Source organism: Suncus etruscus, chromosome 6 (genome assembly GCF_024139225.1).
Source record: "Suncus etruscus isolate mSunEtr1 chromosome 6, mSunEtr1.pri.cur, whole genome shotgun sequence".
Classification (NCBI taxonomy): Eukaryota; Metazoa; Chordata; class Mammalia; order Eulipotyphla; family Soricidae; genus Suncus; species Suncus etruscus.
In genome coordinates, this window is record NC_064853.1 from 90068623 (window position 1) to 90085066 (window position 16444).

At 37.2% G+C, this 16444-nt stretch overlaps 2 pseudogenes; both read right to left on the bottom strand.

Annotated features, from left to right (window-relative positions):
• Positions 1-353: 353 nt before the first annotated feature.
• On the bottom strand, positions 354-476 carry LOC126012649 (uncharacterized; annotated as a pseudogene).
• Positions 477-12986: 12510 nt separating this feature from the next.
• On the bottom strand, positions 12987-14711 carry LOC126012064 (centrosomal protein of 57 kDa-like; annotated as a pseudogene).
• Between the last annotated feature and the right edge of the window lie 1733 nt (positions 14712-16444).

Consider the following 16444-nt stretch of genomic DNA (forward strand, 5'->3'; position numbering starts at 1 on the left):
ACATTGGACTTAATCTAAGAGAGATTGATATCCTTTACTTTTATTCTGAAGTAAAGGAGTGGAACCTTTGAATACCAAGGGCCATTTGGATATTTATAACATCATTCATTTGCCATGCAACATAAGCAGACTACAGTCAACAAGCAGGAAGCATACCTGTCTGGTCCCTTATACTAGTGCCAGATATATGATTTCACGTGGCTTTTATGGCTGAGAAACAGATATTTCCCTACATCCTGAAAGAGGAACTACTGGAGCAGTTTAGTGAAAAGGAGTTACATAATATGACTTTTATTTTATTTTATTAATTTTATTTAAACACCATGCTTATGAAGTTGAATTTCAGTCTTTTTATTTGTCCCTCAATTCACAATACAGACTAGGCAAGGGGTCTGGGTTGTATATGGGGTACATTTACTGTACCTCCTCTTTCTATACAGTCAGTGTAAAGAACACAGCCTGTGTTATAATATATACCACCCTTCACCCATGAACATTTCCTACAATCAATGTCCCCAGTTTCCCCTCCGACTGTCCCCCTGCCTGCCTTTGGAGCAGATATTTTACTTATCTCTCTCTCTCTCTCATTCTCTCTCACTCTCTTTTTACTTTTAGACACTGTGACTTACACAATTCTTAATGAAGGGGTACTGTACATATCTCTGACCAGGAGGACCATTCATTGGTAGGAAGCTTGCCACAAATAGTAGAGCAGTACAGTTAAGATAAAGAAGGTACCAGTGGGGCCAGAAAGATAGCATGGAGGTAAGGCATTTGCCTTTTATGCAGAAGGACAGTGGTTCAAATCCCAGTATTCCATATGGTACCCTGTGCCTGCCAGGGGCGATTTCTGAGCATAGAGCCAGGAGTAACCCCTGAGCACTGTCAGTTGTGACCCAAAAACCAAAAAAAAAAAAAAAAAAAAGGTACCAGTACAGTATGACAATGATAGTTGGAATTGATCACTCTGGACAAGAACTGGGTTTTGAATGGAGATTAAATAATATATATGGTACCCCCTTCATTAACAATAGTACAAACCACAGTGATATATGTTGAAAATACAAGTCTGATGTTCTGATAAAGCACTGAATTATTTGCCAGCATATCCACAGCATTGAGAACTAGGATCTGAAATAATTGTGAGAGTATATGTGCCATTATGAGAGAGATTATCAGATAAGCTCTAGAATATTCAAATATGAGAGCAGAGAAGAGAAAACACACACACACACACACACACACACACACACAAAAAACAGTGAAGTTGGAGAACAGACAAGAGATGTTGAATTAAAAAAAAATACAGAGGGCCAGAGGGGTGGCCCAGGTGGTAGGGTGTTTGCCTTGCACACGGTAACTTGGATGGATTGTGGTTGGATCCTTTAGTGTCCCATATAGTCCCCAAACCAGGGGAAATTTCTGAGCACATAACCAAGAGTAACTCCTGAGCATCACTGGTGTGGCCCAAAAAAACGAAAAGACATAAAGAAAAAAGAAAAAAAAAAAACAAACCAGAGGAATGTCTGAGCAATAGTAATGATAGGGTGCTTGCCTTATACAGCTGGCCTGATTTTGATCTCCTGTATCCCAAATAATCCCTTGAGCACTAGAAATGACCCCTGAGCACAGAACCAGTATAAATCTTGAGCACTACCAGATGTAGTCCCAAAACAAAACAAACAAAAGCAGAAAAAAAGTTAAAAGAATTAGGAACATAGAACAAGATTTAGGGTTCGTTTTACATGGTATCACCACAAACTGTATCCTTACAGATCCCTGAACAATGCTGATGTGGCCTGGATGACCACATCTCTAGCACTTTAGGGCAATAAAGAGAGGGGTCAGAACTATCACACAGGCAGGGCACATGCAGCAAATGTGAGCTTGATCTCTGGTATGTCTTATGTTTCTCTGAGCACCACCGGGAGTATTCGTAAGTACAGAGCCAGGAGTAACCTGAGCACAGCTAAGGTTATTTCCCCAAAACAAAAGCAAGCATACTAACTAAAAAAAGAGAGGGGGATGGAGTGATAGCACAGGGCATTTGCCTTGTATGAAACCTACCTACCTGGATTTCATCCCCGGCATCCCATATGGTCCCCCAAGCCTGCCAGAGATAATTTCTGAGTCAAAATCTGAGAGTAACTCCTGAGAACCCCTGGATATGGGGCATAAACCAACAAAGAGAACATAGAAAGAATGTGAGAAAACTACAATCGAAACCACTAAATGGAAGAAAATGGTAGGTGAACTAAAAACACTTATTGAGAAGCCTTTGAAGAGTAGAAGAGTGACAGAAGATGAGGAACAGTCTAGTAACTTTGATGGAAAGATGATGAAAATATTAGTAAAAAATGTGAACAATATTTAGAATAAATAAAGCAAATACAGAGAATTATAGATAAGTTTCAGAGCAAGAAAATAAGAATTATACGATGCCTCAAAAAATAGGAAGAAGCTTAGTAGAACTTAGTAGAGCAAAGAATGTCCCCAGCTTGAAGACTGATTGAGTGATGTATGCAAATTGGAAGGTTCAAAAATTGCAGTTAAAATAAACCCAAATAGAAAATATGCAGACACAATTATAGTTAAAGTAACAAAATCCAGAGATAGAATCCTGAGAGTATCAAGATCGAATGCTTACATTTAATGCATATTTACATTTAATGCAAATGCTTTATGGATAACCAATAGTTTATTAACTTAGCATCCAAGAAACCAGCTCTGAAAGAAACATTAAACAATTTCCTTTAAAAAGTAAGAACTGGCCCAAAACCACCACCACCACTACCAACAACAACAACAAAAACAAAAATGAAGAACTGTAGAGAGTACAAAAGGTGAGGGATTTCCTGCATACAGCTAACATGGATTCAATTCCACATGACCACTGACAAGAATAAACCCTGAACAAAGTTTCTGACCCCAAATCCTAAAAAACAAGCAAAACAATATAAAAATTTTAAAATAAGATAACCTTCAAAAATACTCATAATAATTTCTACAAAATGACAATAAATTACTTCATCTTAATAATATTACTAATCTCAGTAGCTATAACTCTCCAATCAAAATGGCCAGACTCACCAACTCACAGTGACAGGATGAATGAGAAAATCGAACCCAACTTTCTGTTGTCTACAAGAAACACCTGAACAGTCATGATGAACACATTTTTAAAAACAACCAAGATGCCCTTCAACAGATGAATGGCTAAAGAAACTATGGTACATATACATAATCGAATAGTATACAGCCATCAGAAGAGATGAAGTCATGAAATTTTCCTATACGTGGATGTACATGGAATCTATTATGTTGAGTGAAATAAGTCAGAGGGAGAGAAATAAACACAGGATAGTCTCACTAATCTATGGACTTTAAGAAAAATTAAAGACATTATTGTAATAAGGCCAAGAGACAATAGAGTTAAGGGCTGGAAGGTCAGGCTCACAATTTGAAGCTCACCACAAAGAGTGGTGAATACTGTTAGGGAAATAACTACAGTAACAACTAGCATGACATTCTTTAGAATGAGAGAAGTAGAATGCCTATTGTGAATACAAGCTGAGGTGAGGGAAGGGTATTGGTGGTGGGAACATTGCACTGTGAAGGGGGGTATTCTGTTTATTACTGAAACCCAACCATAACATGCTTTTAATCATGGTGTTTAAATAAAGATTTATAAAAAAAAACACCAATGCAATTTTTTTGCTAATTTTTTTTGCTAATATTGTTTCATTTTCTGTCAAAAATATATCTTAATAAAATTTAGACTTTTAATTATAAAAAATAAAAGGCCAGAAAACAATTTTCTTTTTTTAATATTTTTATTTAAACACCTTGGTTACAAACATGATTGTGGTTGGGTTTCAGTCATATCAGATGACACCCCCCCATCACCAGTGCAACATTCCCATCACCAATGACCCAAATATTCCTCCTCCCTCTCCGCCCCCACCTGTACTCTAGACAGGCTTTCCACTTCCCTCATATATTCTCATTGTTAGGATAGTTCGCAATATGCTTATTTCTCTAACTAAACTCATCACTTTTTGTGGTGAGATTCATGAGGTCGGCTGTAATGTCCAGCCCTCCTCTCTTTTGTCTCTGAAAATTGTTGAGGAATGTCTCATTTTTCTTAAAACCCATATATGAGTGAGACCATTCTCCGTCTTTCTCTTTCTCTCTGACTTAAGAAAACAATTTTCTAAGCAAACTATTATATAAAATTGTCTGGGAAAATGATTGTGGATATCCCCTCCCCCAACTTATTTATCCCACCTGAATGATCAGAACAACCTATACCTGCAATGGTTGGGTAGAGGAGGCTGACTGGGGGAAGAAAGGAGATAAGAAGGAGATTTAAAGTCAGTAAAGGATTCAGCATCAGAAATTCAGCATCAGCATTCAGCAAAGCAGCAGCAGCAACAAAGAAGCATCAACAGTAGCATCAGCAAAGGGAGTCAGTCAGCAAGAAAACCTGGAAAAGAAGCTGAAAGGGAGACAGACAGAAAGAGCCAAAGAGGGAGCAGAGAAGTGGCTGCTTAAAAAAGACTAGCATAGAAGCCATGTGAGGAAATGTATATGTTAGGTTAACCGTGAAATAAAGCTGGCTGACTCCTGAAACTTCATCTGACTGCTTTATGAATTTCTTCGCTGCAATTTTCGAACCCACCAGATTGTAGGGGCTGTAAGAGCTTGTTAAGCTGAGAAAGGCTCACCATCCCCACACCAACTCTAGGACTCTTCAATTTATTTTAAAGAGCAAATGATTAGATTACATAGACATGAAAATGAAAAAGGTTATGAGGAACAAGAATTGTGATTATTTAATCATCATTTAAAATGTTAAATGTGTATTTGTTCACCTTTGTCAATCTGAGCTCCATGCCTGAGAAACTAGGTGGACTGGGTTGAATTACTAGGCTTCAGTAAATTATGGTTTAAATGCAGCAGACAAACACTGTGTGGAGCTGGAGAGAATTAAGGTCTGTACTGGGCAAATGCTCAGAGCAAACTCTTATCATCCCCAAACTTTCCAAGGCACTTCTTTGAGTGACTGAGGTGGGCAAAGAGGGAAACAATAGGCCCCTTTTCATTAAGTCACCTGCAATAGTATCGTGCTAAATGAAGTTAGAGGGCATCTACAGAATGATGACTTTTATATGTGGATTAAGGCAACATTGTAAGGGGGGGGGATAAAAATGGCCAATGGTAACAATTCAGAGAGACTAAATAGAATTGCGTCTTCTGTAAAAAGGTATTGCTTTGGGTGAGTAGGAAGGGATCTTGAGACATTGATGAAGGACACTGACTATCTGTGATGGGTGGGGTTGGGAGCATGGTATGCCTGAAACACTACTGATATCATGGTGACTAAATAACAACTGAAAAGAATGAACTGTGAAGTTCTTTAGTTGAAATTGGATAATGATTATATGGGGATTAAACATGTTAGTTGTTGGTTACCGTGACCTGACAGTGGCTACTTTTGCAAAGACCTCTCTGCCATTTTCCAATCTTGCACCTGCAAGCTGTCTACGTGCTGTTTTGCTACAAGGCTCCTGAGCCAGCAGGAAAAAATGCAGCCACAAAAGTAATAAATAACCTTGTAGCCCAGAGGAGAGGAACACAGCCTGGTACCACTCCTAGGAATGAAGCTATACTCCCCTGGCCCACATTCTCAAGTTAACAAGGCATTCATTATTGTTTTTGTGCAACATTGTTTTTGCAAAGTTATTTTCTTGAGAACTAGCCCCACCATAAATCTGTTAAGAGTTTAGGAATGTAGTTAGGCAGCCCCTACCCAGGGTCACAAGGCGTTTCCATGGAAACTGCTTATCCAGCATGACTTGCAAAATGTACCACCTTCTATCCCACTGCCCACTTCCCATATTTGGAAAATGATTTACTTTCTTTGTTTCACTTGGCCTGAGCTGTGTTTTTACCTTATTTGGAATAATGAAGTAGCTTGCGTGCCAAAAAGATGATTGACATTGCCTTTTGCCTGCCCCCTTCACCTTCACTATATAAGAAGGTGCAGAACCTTATTAAAGTGCCTTTGAACGGCTTTGCTGTCTTGGGTCATTTGCTATTAACCTCTCTCAGATTTTTTCAAGGTGCGGTTGTGTGATCTGAGCCTCGCAAAATTAAGGTGCGGCTGTCCGTGAGCCTCTCGTCCACTCTCCGCTGGCCGGGCCCCTTCGGGGGGCTTACAGGACACCTGCAGTTAGTCTTTATTCTAAATGTGAAAATATTTATGTTCAAGAGATATACTTTAGGAGAAATAAAAGAAAAAATATTAATAGAACACACTTGATTTTGAGAAGCACTGAACAGCAAACAGTTGGAAGCAGAAGGGAGATTTAAGGGAAGGGTTTATACCCGTATTTTCCAGTTTATAAGACGACCCTTCAACCCATAAAAACTTCCTAATAGTTTTAAAAGTAAGTTACTTCTGTTTTTGTTTGTTTGCTTGGTTGGTTTTTGGTTCATATCCGGCAGCACTTAGGGATTACTCCAGTCTCCATGCTCAGAATCGCTCCTGGAAGGCTCAGGGGACCATATGGGATGCTGGGATTGGAACCTTCTGCATGCAAGGCAAACAACTTACCTCCATGCTATCTCTTCAGCCCCAATACTATCCTTTCTTGAATTGCTTTAATACCTTTGTATTATTTCCCTAGATTTTCAAGCATATGGAATATAACCATATTACAAATTTTGTTGACTTTGCTAATTGTATTGCAGTTCCTCTCTGGTCTTGTTTTGAATAAGATGGGTTGTAACATTCTACTTTTGTTCTGCAAGTTTTTGTTTTGAATACACCTCTTGTGGTGCTTTGGACTTACTCCTGGCTCTGTGCTCAGGAGTTGTTCCTGACTATGTTCAAAGAATAATATGTGATGCTGGGGATTAAACCTGTGTAAATATCATGCATGAGTTACCCTACCCTATAGAGTGACTCTAACCCACCGTTTTACACTTTTTGTATGGCTGTTAGATATTATAAAATCAATTTTGATCCCTGCTGTATATACTTGTGGATAATAGATGGATAATATTAGAAACTTTACTTTGTTGTACACATTTTTATATTCCTATACATATCTTAACTTTGTCTGGCCACAAGAAGTTACTTACAAACAGTTAAATTCTTTTGAATTTTGTATTTAAGTTTTGTGAAGCAGGACAGAAAGAACATTGTTTAGTCGAAGGCTGACATTCCCACAACTCAAGAAAAAGCCCTTGAAGAACCCTGTTGGATGCTCAATAAATAATGAGATTTTTTAATTCTGATTGTTCATAACAGGAACCTTTAAATATAAGAGGGTGATTATCCACATCTCATATTTTTAAGGTTCTTTTAGCCCCAAGCAGTTTATTTCTAAGTAAACACCAGATGAATACTCAACTGGTAATTCAAAGTAGATTCTCTGAGTTTAGTTAGGGAAATAACTACATTTTGAACTGTCCGAATAACGAGAATGTATGAGGAAAATGGAGAGCCTGTCTAGAGTACAGGCGGGGGTTGGGTGGGGAGGAGGGAGACTTGGGACATTGGTGATGGGAATGTTGCACTGGTTATGGGTGGTGTTCTTTACATGACTGAAACCCAAACATAATCATGTATGTAATTAAGGTGTTTAAATAAATTTAAAAAAAAACAAAGTAGATTCTCTGATGATCTGTGGAAATCTTTGAGCAGCTGGTGTCTTCCTGCATTCTCAGTAGGTGGTCGGGATGTAGGTAGGCTGTGCTGCAGGGTTTTTCAGTCAAAAAGAGAAGATCATACTCAGCAGTGAGTATGACATACTCATTTCTCTTTGAGTGACTTAGAAATTCAACTTACCTAATTTTATTCCAGGCTTTTAATGTGGTCAAATCTATATCATCATCTTCTAAAGTCTCTTCATATTAGAAATCACATTTATCTATTTGTCCTATATTTGTATTGCTTCTAGAATTCTATGAAATTTATTATTAATATTAAGGCTTAATTTTATGAAGTATTTATTTGGTGCTATTATCCTTCTTTTTCATATTTGTGTCATTAATTCTCCTTCCTTCCTTTCTTTCTCCCTCCTTCCTTCCTCCTCCCTCCCTCCTTTCCTGTTTTCTTCCTTTTTTCCTCCCTCGTTCCCTCCCTCCCTCCCAGTACTCAAGAAAAATTCTTTGAAGAACCCTGTTGGATACTCAATAAATCATGTTTTTTTATTTTTATTGTTCAGAACAGGAACCTGCTGATTTTGTTTTATAATTGTGTCAATTCAAATAGATGTATGCTATGATGATGGTTATCATTTTCATAATAACTTCTGATATTGAACACTTTTTTATGATGTTCATTCTTCATCTATTTTTGGAGGGAAATACTCTACTGTTCTTTTCTTTGTCTATGATATTTATCTTCTTTATTTATTTTCTGTTATGAAAAGAAAGATCTTCTATAAGATATGTGATATATATTCTCTCCCAAACTATGATATGATTTTTCAGTCACTTCAGTCTTTCACAGAGAACAATTTCTTCACTTGAATAAAATAGTTTATCATTTTTAAAGGAATATGTCTGTTTCCTTTATTTTGGTTCCAGATAAGTGAAAGTAAAAGTTACTGAAAAATAAAGGGATTGGAGTGATAGCACAGCTGTAGAGACTTTGCTTTGCATGATGCTGACCTGGGACAGGCCTGGGTTTGATCCCTGGCATCCCAGATGGTCCCCCAAGCCTGTCAGGAGTAATTTCTGAATGCAAAGCCAAAGGTAACCTCTGAGTGCCATTGGGTGGGGGCCCCAAAATAGAAACAAAAATAAAAAAATAAAAACAAAAAATAAAAAGGAAGAAAAGAAATAAAGTTAAAGAAGTAAAAAGTTCAAGCACATTTGTGAAAATTAATGTGTCTCCAATGAAGTTATTAATACAATGATAGAAGATTTAGTAAGCACTTGTTAGCTGTACATCCTGTTAAATTGGTGTATTTCTATAGAGATAATATATTGAACAAATAAAGTTGTCCAAAGATTCAAAATACTTTTACTGAGACTGACTTTTAGCATGTACTCAGATGTAAAATATGCTTTTTAAGTGTTAAATCTAAAATCTTATTGCTTAATCTAAGATAAAATAGATTTCCTATTAGGTTTTCTTATAGACTTTTTATTAATTTATGTTTTATATTCTCATTGTTAGTCAGAATAAAAATATTTTCATGCACCATATTTTAAAATTAACTTACCTTTTTTTTGTTCTATAATTCCATCATCTATGTGTGACAAGGATTCTTCATTTACTTTATTCACTGAGTATTACCTTGTGCTTTTAACTTGCTACATTCTGTTTTTTGATAATGGCTGCTTATTAAGTTATACTGTTAGTGATATTCAGTACTGTATTTTATTAATATTAATTAAACAGCTGGATTACAAATATTACTGTATTTGGCTTTGTCATGTAAAAACAGATCCCGTCACCAGTGCAACATTCCCATCAACAATGTCCCAAATCTCCCTCCTCCTCACCGCCCCCTCCAATACTCGAAACAAGCTTTCTACTTCCCTCATTCATTTACATTGTTATGATAGTGGTCAGTATAGTTATTTCTCTAACTGCACTCACCACTCTTTGTTGTGAGCTTCCAGTCCTCATCTCTTTTGTCTCTGGGAATTATTGCAAAAATATCTTTTATTGTTCTTAAAACCCATAATTAAGTGAGTCTATTCTGTGTGTGTCTCTCTCTGACTTATTTCACTTAGCATACATGTACATCCATGTATAGGAAAATTTCATGACTTTATCTCTCCTGATTGCTGAATAATATTCCATTGTATATATGTAACTCAGTTTTTTTTAGCCATTCATCTGCTGAAGGGCATCTTGGTTGTTTCCAGAGTCTGGCTATTGTAAATACTGCTGCAATAAATATCAGAGTGAGGAAGGGATTTTTGTATTGTATTTTTGTATTCCTAGAGTATACCCCTAGGAGTGGTATAGCTGGATCATATATATGGGAGCTCATTTTCCAGTTTTTGGAGGAATCTCCATATCGCTTTCCATAAAGGCTGAACTAGACGACATTTCCATCAGCAGTGAATAAGAGTTCCTTTCTCTCCCCAACCCCACCAACACTGCTTGTTCTCATTCTTTGTGATGTGCACCAATCTCTGTGGCATGAGATGGTACCTCATAGTTGTTTTGATTTGCATCTCCCTGATGATTAGTGATGTGGAGCATTTTTTCATGTGTCTTTTGGCCATTTGTATTTCTTCTTTGACAAAGTGTCTGTTCATTTTTTCTCCCGATTTTCTGATGGGATTAAATGTTTTGTTTTGTTTTTTGTAATGTTCCATCAGTGACCTATATATTTTGGATAGTAGCCCATTATCTGATGGGTATTGGGTGAATAGTTTCTTCCAGTCAGTGGGTGGCTCTTGTAATTTGGGCACTATTTCCCTTAAGGTTCAGAAGCCTCTCAGTTTAATATAGTCCCATCTGTTTATCTCTGCTTCCACTTGTTTTGAGAGTGCTGTTTTCTCTTTAAAGATGCTCAATGTCTCAATGTCATGGATTGTTTTACATACGTGTTGTTATATATAACTTATAGTTTCAGGTCTGATATCAAGGTCTTTAATCTATTTGGATTTTACCTTCATACATGGTGTTAGCTGGGGGTCTGAGTTCGATTTTTTGCAAGTGGTTAACCAGTTGTGCCAACACCACTTGTTGAAGAGGCTTTCCTTGTTCCATTTAAGATTTCTTGTCCCTTTATCAAAAATTAGGTGACTGTATGTCTGGGGAACATTCTCTGAGTACTCAAACCTATTGTACTGATCTGAGGATCTGCCTTTATTCCAATACCATGCTGTTTTGATAGTTATTGCTTTGTAATACAGTTTAAAATTGGGGAAAGTAATGTCTCCCATATTCCTTTCCCAAGAATTGCTTTAGCTGTTCCTGTGTGTTTACTGTGTTACAAATAATTTTCAGAAGTGTTTGATTTACTTCTTTGAAGAATGTTATTGCTATATTTAAAGGAATTGCATTAAATCTGTACAATGCTTTGGTGAGTAGTGCCATTTTAATTATGTTAATCCTGCCCATCCATGAGCAGGATATGTGCTTCTATTTCCATGTGTCCTCTCTTATTTCTTGGAGCAGAGTTTTAAAATTTTCTTTGTATAGGTCCTTAATATCTTTTGTCAAGTTGACTCCAAGATATTTGAATTTGTGTGACACTAATATTAATAGGGTTGTTTTCTTAATGTCCATTTCTTCCCTATCACTATTGGTGTATAAAAAGGCCATTGATTTTTGTGTGTTAATTTTGTAGCCTACCACACTGCTATATACATCTATTGTTTCTAGAAGCTTTTTGGTAGAGTCTTTGGGGTTTTCTAAGTAGAGTATCATGTCATCTGCAAACAGTGAGAGCTTGACTTCTTCCTTTCCTATCTGGATTCCCTTTATATCTTTTCCTTGCCTAATCACTATAGCAAGTACTTCCAGTACTAGGTTCAATATGAGTGGTAAGAGAGGACAGCCTTGTCTTGTACCAGAATTTAGAGTGAAGGATTTTAGTTTTTTTCCATTGAGGATAATATTTGCCATTGGCTTGTCATAGAGGCCTTGAATAGATTAAAAATGGTTCCTTTCATTCCCATCTTGCTGAGAATTTTTATCAATAATGGTGTTGGACCTTACCAAATGCTTTCTCTGTGTCTATTGATATGATCATGTAGTTTCTATTTTTCTTGTTGTTGATGTTTTGTATTATGTTGATAGATTTTCAGATGTTAAACCATTTTTGCATTCTTGGGATAAAACCTACTTGATCATAATAATGACCTCCTTGATGAGGATATTGGGTGTTATTTGCCAGGGTTTATTGAAGATCTTTGAATCTGTGTTCAGTGGGGATATTGGTCTATAATTTTCTTTTTTGGCAGCATCTATATCTGGTTTTGGTATTAAGGTGATGTTGGCTTCTAAATACTATTTGAAAATGTTCCCATTTTTTTTCAATTTCATGAAAGAGCCTGGCCAGGATTGGTAGAAGTTCCTCTTACAAGGTTTGAAAGAATTCATTAGTGAATCCATCTTGGTCTGGGCTTTTATTTTTGGGCAGACATATAATTACCATTTTAATTTACTCAATAATGTTGGGGCTTTTTAGGTATGCTACATCCTCCTCATTTCAACCGTGGAAGGTTATAAGAGTCCAGGAATTTATCCATTTCTTCCAGGTTCTCATGTTTCGTTGAATAGTTTCTCAAAGTAGATCTCTGCAATATCTGTAGTGATCTCCTCCTTTTCATTTCTAATAACGGTTATCAAGTTTCACTTTCTTTGTGAGTTTTGCCAATGGTCTATCAATCTTGTTTATTTTTTTCAAAGAACCAACTTCTGCTTTCGTTGATCTTTCGAATTGTTTTTGGGGTTCCCACTTCATTGATTTCTGCTTTCAGTTTTGTTATTTTTTTCTGTCTCCCTACTTTTTGTTCCTCTTATTGATCATTTTCTAATTTCATAAGCTGCATCATTAAGCTATTCAGGTATACCCCTTTTTCCTTCCTGATGTGTGCTTGCAAAGCTATAAATTTTCCTTTCATTACTGCTTTTGCTGTGTCTCATGGGTTCTGATAGTTGGTGTTTTCATTGTCATTTGTTTCCAGGAATTCAGTACTGTTTTGTGTTTGACTTTGTAATTTTTAAATTATGTGGGGGTTTTTGTGTGTTTTTTTAATTTTTTCTCTTGCAGGATATTGATTTTTGTCATTCAAAATGTTTTTTGTTTTTAGCTATAACAAGTGTCACTCAGGGACTACTTCTGGTATTTTTGAGATAAGAAATTATGTTTTGATCATTTAAACCTAATTTTATTCAGATGTATAAAGAAGTGCTGTATAAAAAAATCACATCCACAAATAAAAAAATTAATTTGTTACAAAGTGCAAAATAGAGGAAAAACAGGTTCACCTGAAACTTAATCAAGAGTTGGGGGCTTCTGGCCTGCAGACTGCCTGGTTCTCATCCGTCAATCACATGGAGATGCAAACTGAGTGTGGGAGTATGGGAGGAAGCTTGGCCCAAGCACCTGCCTGCAGAGTGATTCCAACACAACAGACGGGGAGACTGGAAAGGAAACTGGCCACGTCTGACGGATGAGGTACAGATTATTCTGGATAAAATTTATGACGAGGTACCAGTTAGTAATCCCAACACAAACTATTGCTTTGTAAGGAATTCTGAATGGTTTGCATCTCTTTCAGTAACTGAAGGTTTTTCCTGCTCTTTTCCCCAGGTCTTGCTTTGGTGAGATCTTTCTTGTTAGTTGTGGTCCCCGAGTTTGAGTTTCCAGACCAGCGACTGCTGCTTCCTTCTTCCTCGAGAGATTTCCTGGTGGTTCTTAAGTCCTTCTTCGGCTTCTCTGTCTTCTGTTTCTCAAATTGTGCCTGGTATTTGCGGACTTTAGTTATTTGAGTCGCTTTTGCTTCCATCCTTCCCACTAATGCTTCTAATTCACACTCCAAGTTGTCTTTTAGTTCAACAGTCGGTGACTCTTGGATAAGTTTGGAAAGCTGCTGGTGATCACAGCTCATCTGCCCGAACTCATCCTGCAGGGTCTGTAGGACCTCAGACAGCTCTTCACTGATGCTGCTGCAGGATGTTGGAGAGTCCAACTTCTTACTCTGGACACTTCGCAGGGACGTCTGCTTGGCTAGAGGAATACTGCTGACCACCCGCTCGTTGCTGTGCTGCTTCATGAGATGCAAGACATGTTGAACGTTGGCTACCAAAGCATGACTCGGACTGGTGGACTTTCCAGCTACAAATGGCATATCGCCCAAGGACAATCTGTAATGTGGCTGTGCAGAAAAGTAGTTCCTGGGCCCTTTCTTTTTCGGTGGCTTGGACTTCTTTTTTTTTTTTTTTTTTTTTTAATTCTCCTTGCACTGGGAACATTGGGAGCCGTCTTATCTTCAAAAATAAGTCTATTTGCTTCTAAACCAGTCTGCAACTGGTCTGCCTTAGCTTGCATACGTTTCCTTTCCTTCTCTTCTTCATGGAGTTCTGCTTCCAACTCTTGCATTTTTGTTGACTTCCGCAAGGATCTGAATTGTGGTGAGCTTGTACTCCTGCTCAAGAAGATCCAATTTTTCCAGCTGGCTCTGAACATGTGTTTGATCATGCTGTCGCTCTCTCTCTAAGGAAACCTGTTTCTCTAAGACAGACGTCCTCTCCATTGCAGCATGTTTTATCATATTTCGCATATATTCCAACTGCTTTTCTAAAAGATTACATTTATTTTCTGCAGCCAGTAACTGAGATGCCAGTTCTTGATTATGCCTCGATTCCTCATTCTTTGAGTTATCCCTTTCCTGTATTTGTTCGTCAAGGACTTTCTTGTATTCTGTGATTTCTCTAGACAAGGTTTCACGCTTTCTTCTGCCTGAATCCTTTCAAGCTCCAAGTGCCGAATCTTATCTTGAAGATTCTCCAGAGCAGAAAAAATGGCTCGGCTGTTGCTCTCAGGGTAGGCCAATGTAGGCTAGCTTGGGGAGCGCCGCAGATCACAGTTGAGGAAAGGCTTATCAGGTGGGTACCCCACATAGGAAGAGGGGGAGTAGTGAAGCATGTTCCCAACAGACTTCACTGTCTCAGCAACACTGCTCGAGAGCACCAACGCCGACACCGTCTCCGCAGCCATCTCCCCTCCAACGGCCCACCCAGAGGCCTCGACGCTCTGTTCCCCTTCCAGACGGGATCCCAGAGCCGCCCCATGGGGGATGCACCCAGCCCGAGCCGAAGCCCCGATCAAGAAATTATTTTTGAATGCTCTGGGTACAGATCATAAAGGATGCCAGGCATCAAATCCTAGTTGGCCGCTTGCATGGCAAATGATCTACCCACTGTGCTATTATTTCAGCCCATTAAAAATATGATTTTTAAACATTTTAAAGTGTAACTTAAATAAATATAACAGAATCCAGTGAGTCTTTCAAAAACTTTTTTTCTGCAATGGCATTCTAGAATTAATAATTAAGGAACTGTATCTCTCTCTTGCTGTATCTCTCTCACTCAAAATAGATTGTAATTCTTTTTAAATTTTTATTTCTTTTTGTTTTTAAAATATGAAGAAGTTTTTTTGGAAAATATATTAAAAAAGTAAAAAGCCTCTCTATGTAGGGAGGAACTTAGTATAGAACTAAGTTGTGTCTCTTCTGGCAAACAAAAGGTAGCTGGTCTGCCCAGGGAGACCATACAGCAGGAAAAGTTCATACTGTTCACTTGGCCATGTGTACAATCGCTGGAATCCCCTATGATTGCTGAGATTCACAAGGAGGGATTTCTGAGTGCAGAACCAGGAGTAACCTTGATTATTGGCAGCTGTGCCCTCCTCCCCCAAAATTCTATAGCTGTGGATATAGAAATCATATTTCAGGAAGAAATTACTGAAGGGCAAAGCTACAAATCCACTTATATTTTTAATAAGGATACTAAAGTTTGCCTTAGAAATCCATCCAAAATTTCTTTATGTCTCACTGCTCACATTTGTCTGAATGTCCAACACTAACTACAAGAATTTTATAAAAGTCTGGAGCAGCGGCATAGGGCATAAGGCATCTGCCTTGCATGCGCTAGCCTAGGATGAACTTCAGTTCAATCCCCTGGTGTCTCATGGTCCCACAAGCCTGGAGCGATTGATTACTGAGCTCATAGCCAAGAGTAACCCTCAGCATCACTGCTTGTGGTTGGAAAAAAAAGAATGTAAAAAAAATCTTGTATTCATTGTTATCCTCCAGTACAATATCAGCTTTTTGAGATAAGGAAGCAGAACATATAGATTAAGTATTAGTAAACATATAACATTATGTTGCTTTGTCAGTCATGATTGTTGAAAAATAATGTTCTAATTTGCTTTTGCTTCTATATACATATGTAAAATATATAGATGTAACAAATATTTTCTGTTTTCATATAGAAGTATAATTATGCTTTTTTTCTTTTATAAATTATGTTTTTATAACTGTATTCAGAACGGTCTTCTACAGCCACAAACTTGCCTAATTTTCATTTGATTTTATCATTGGCTTTTTTATTAAAATGATATAATCAGTATTGAGATTTTGACAGCATTATACTAATAAAATTATTTTCAATTATACTAAACTTGAAAAGAGATGTATCTGTAATATCTGTCATAGCAACCACTTCTATGTTTATAATATAAAAATAATATTAATTTTTTAATTTATGTTCAATTATGTTTTGCTCTTTATGTATACTACATATCACAGATAGGCTGCTCCTAGATATTGCATATAGTGGTGTGATATTTATTTGTTTAGTCTAATATACTATAAAGCATACTGTTTTCCAAATTATTATTGCTGGATTATTATAAAATATACAAATGTATATCTTTATGCATATATATAC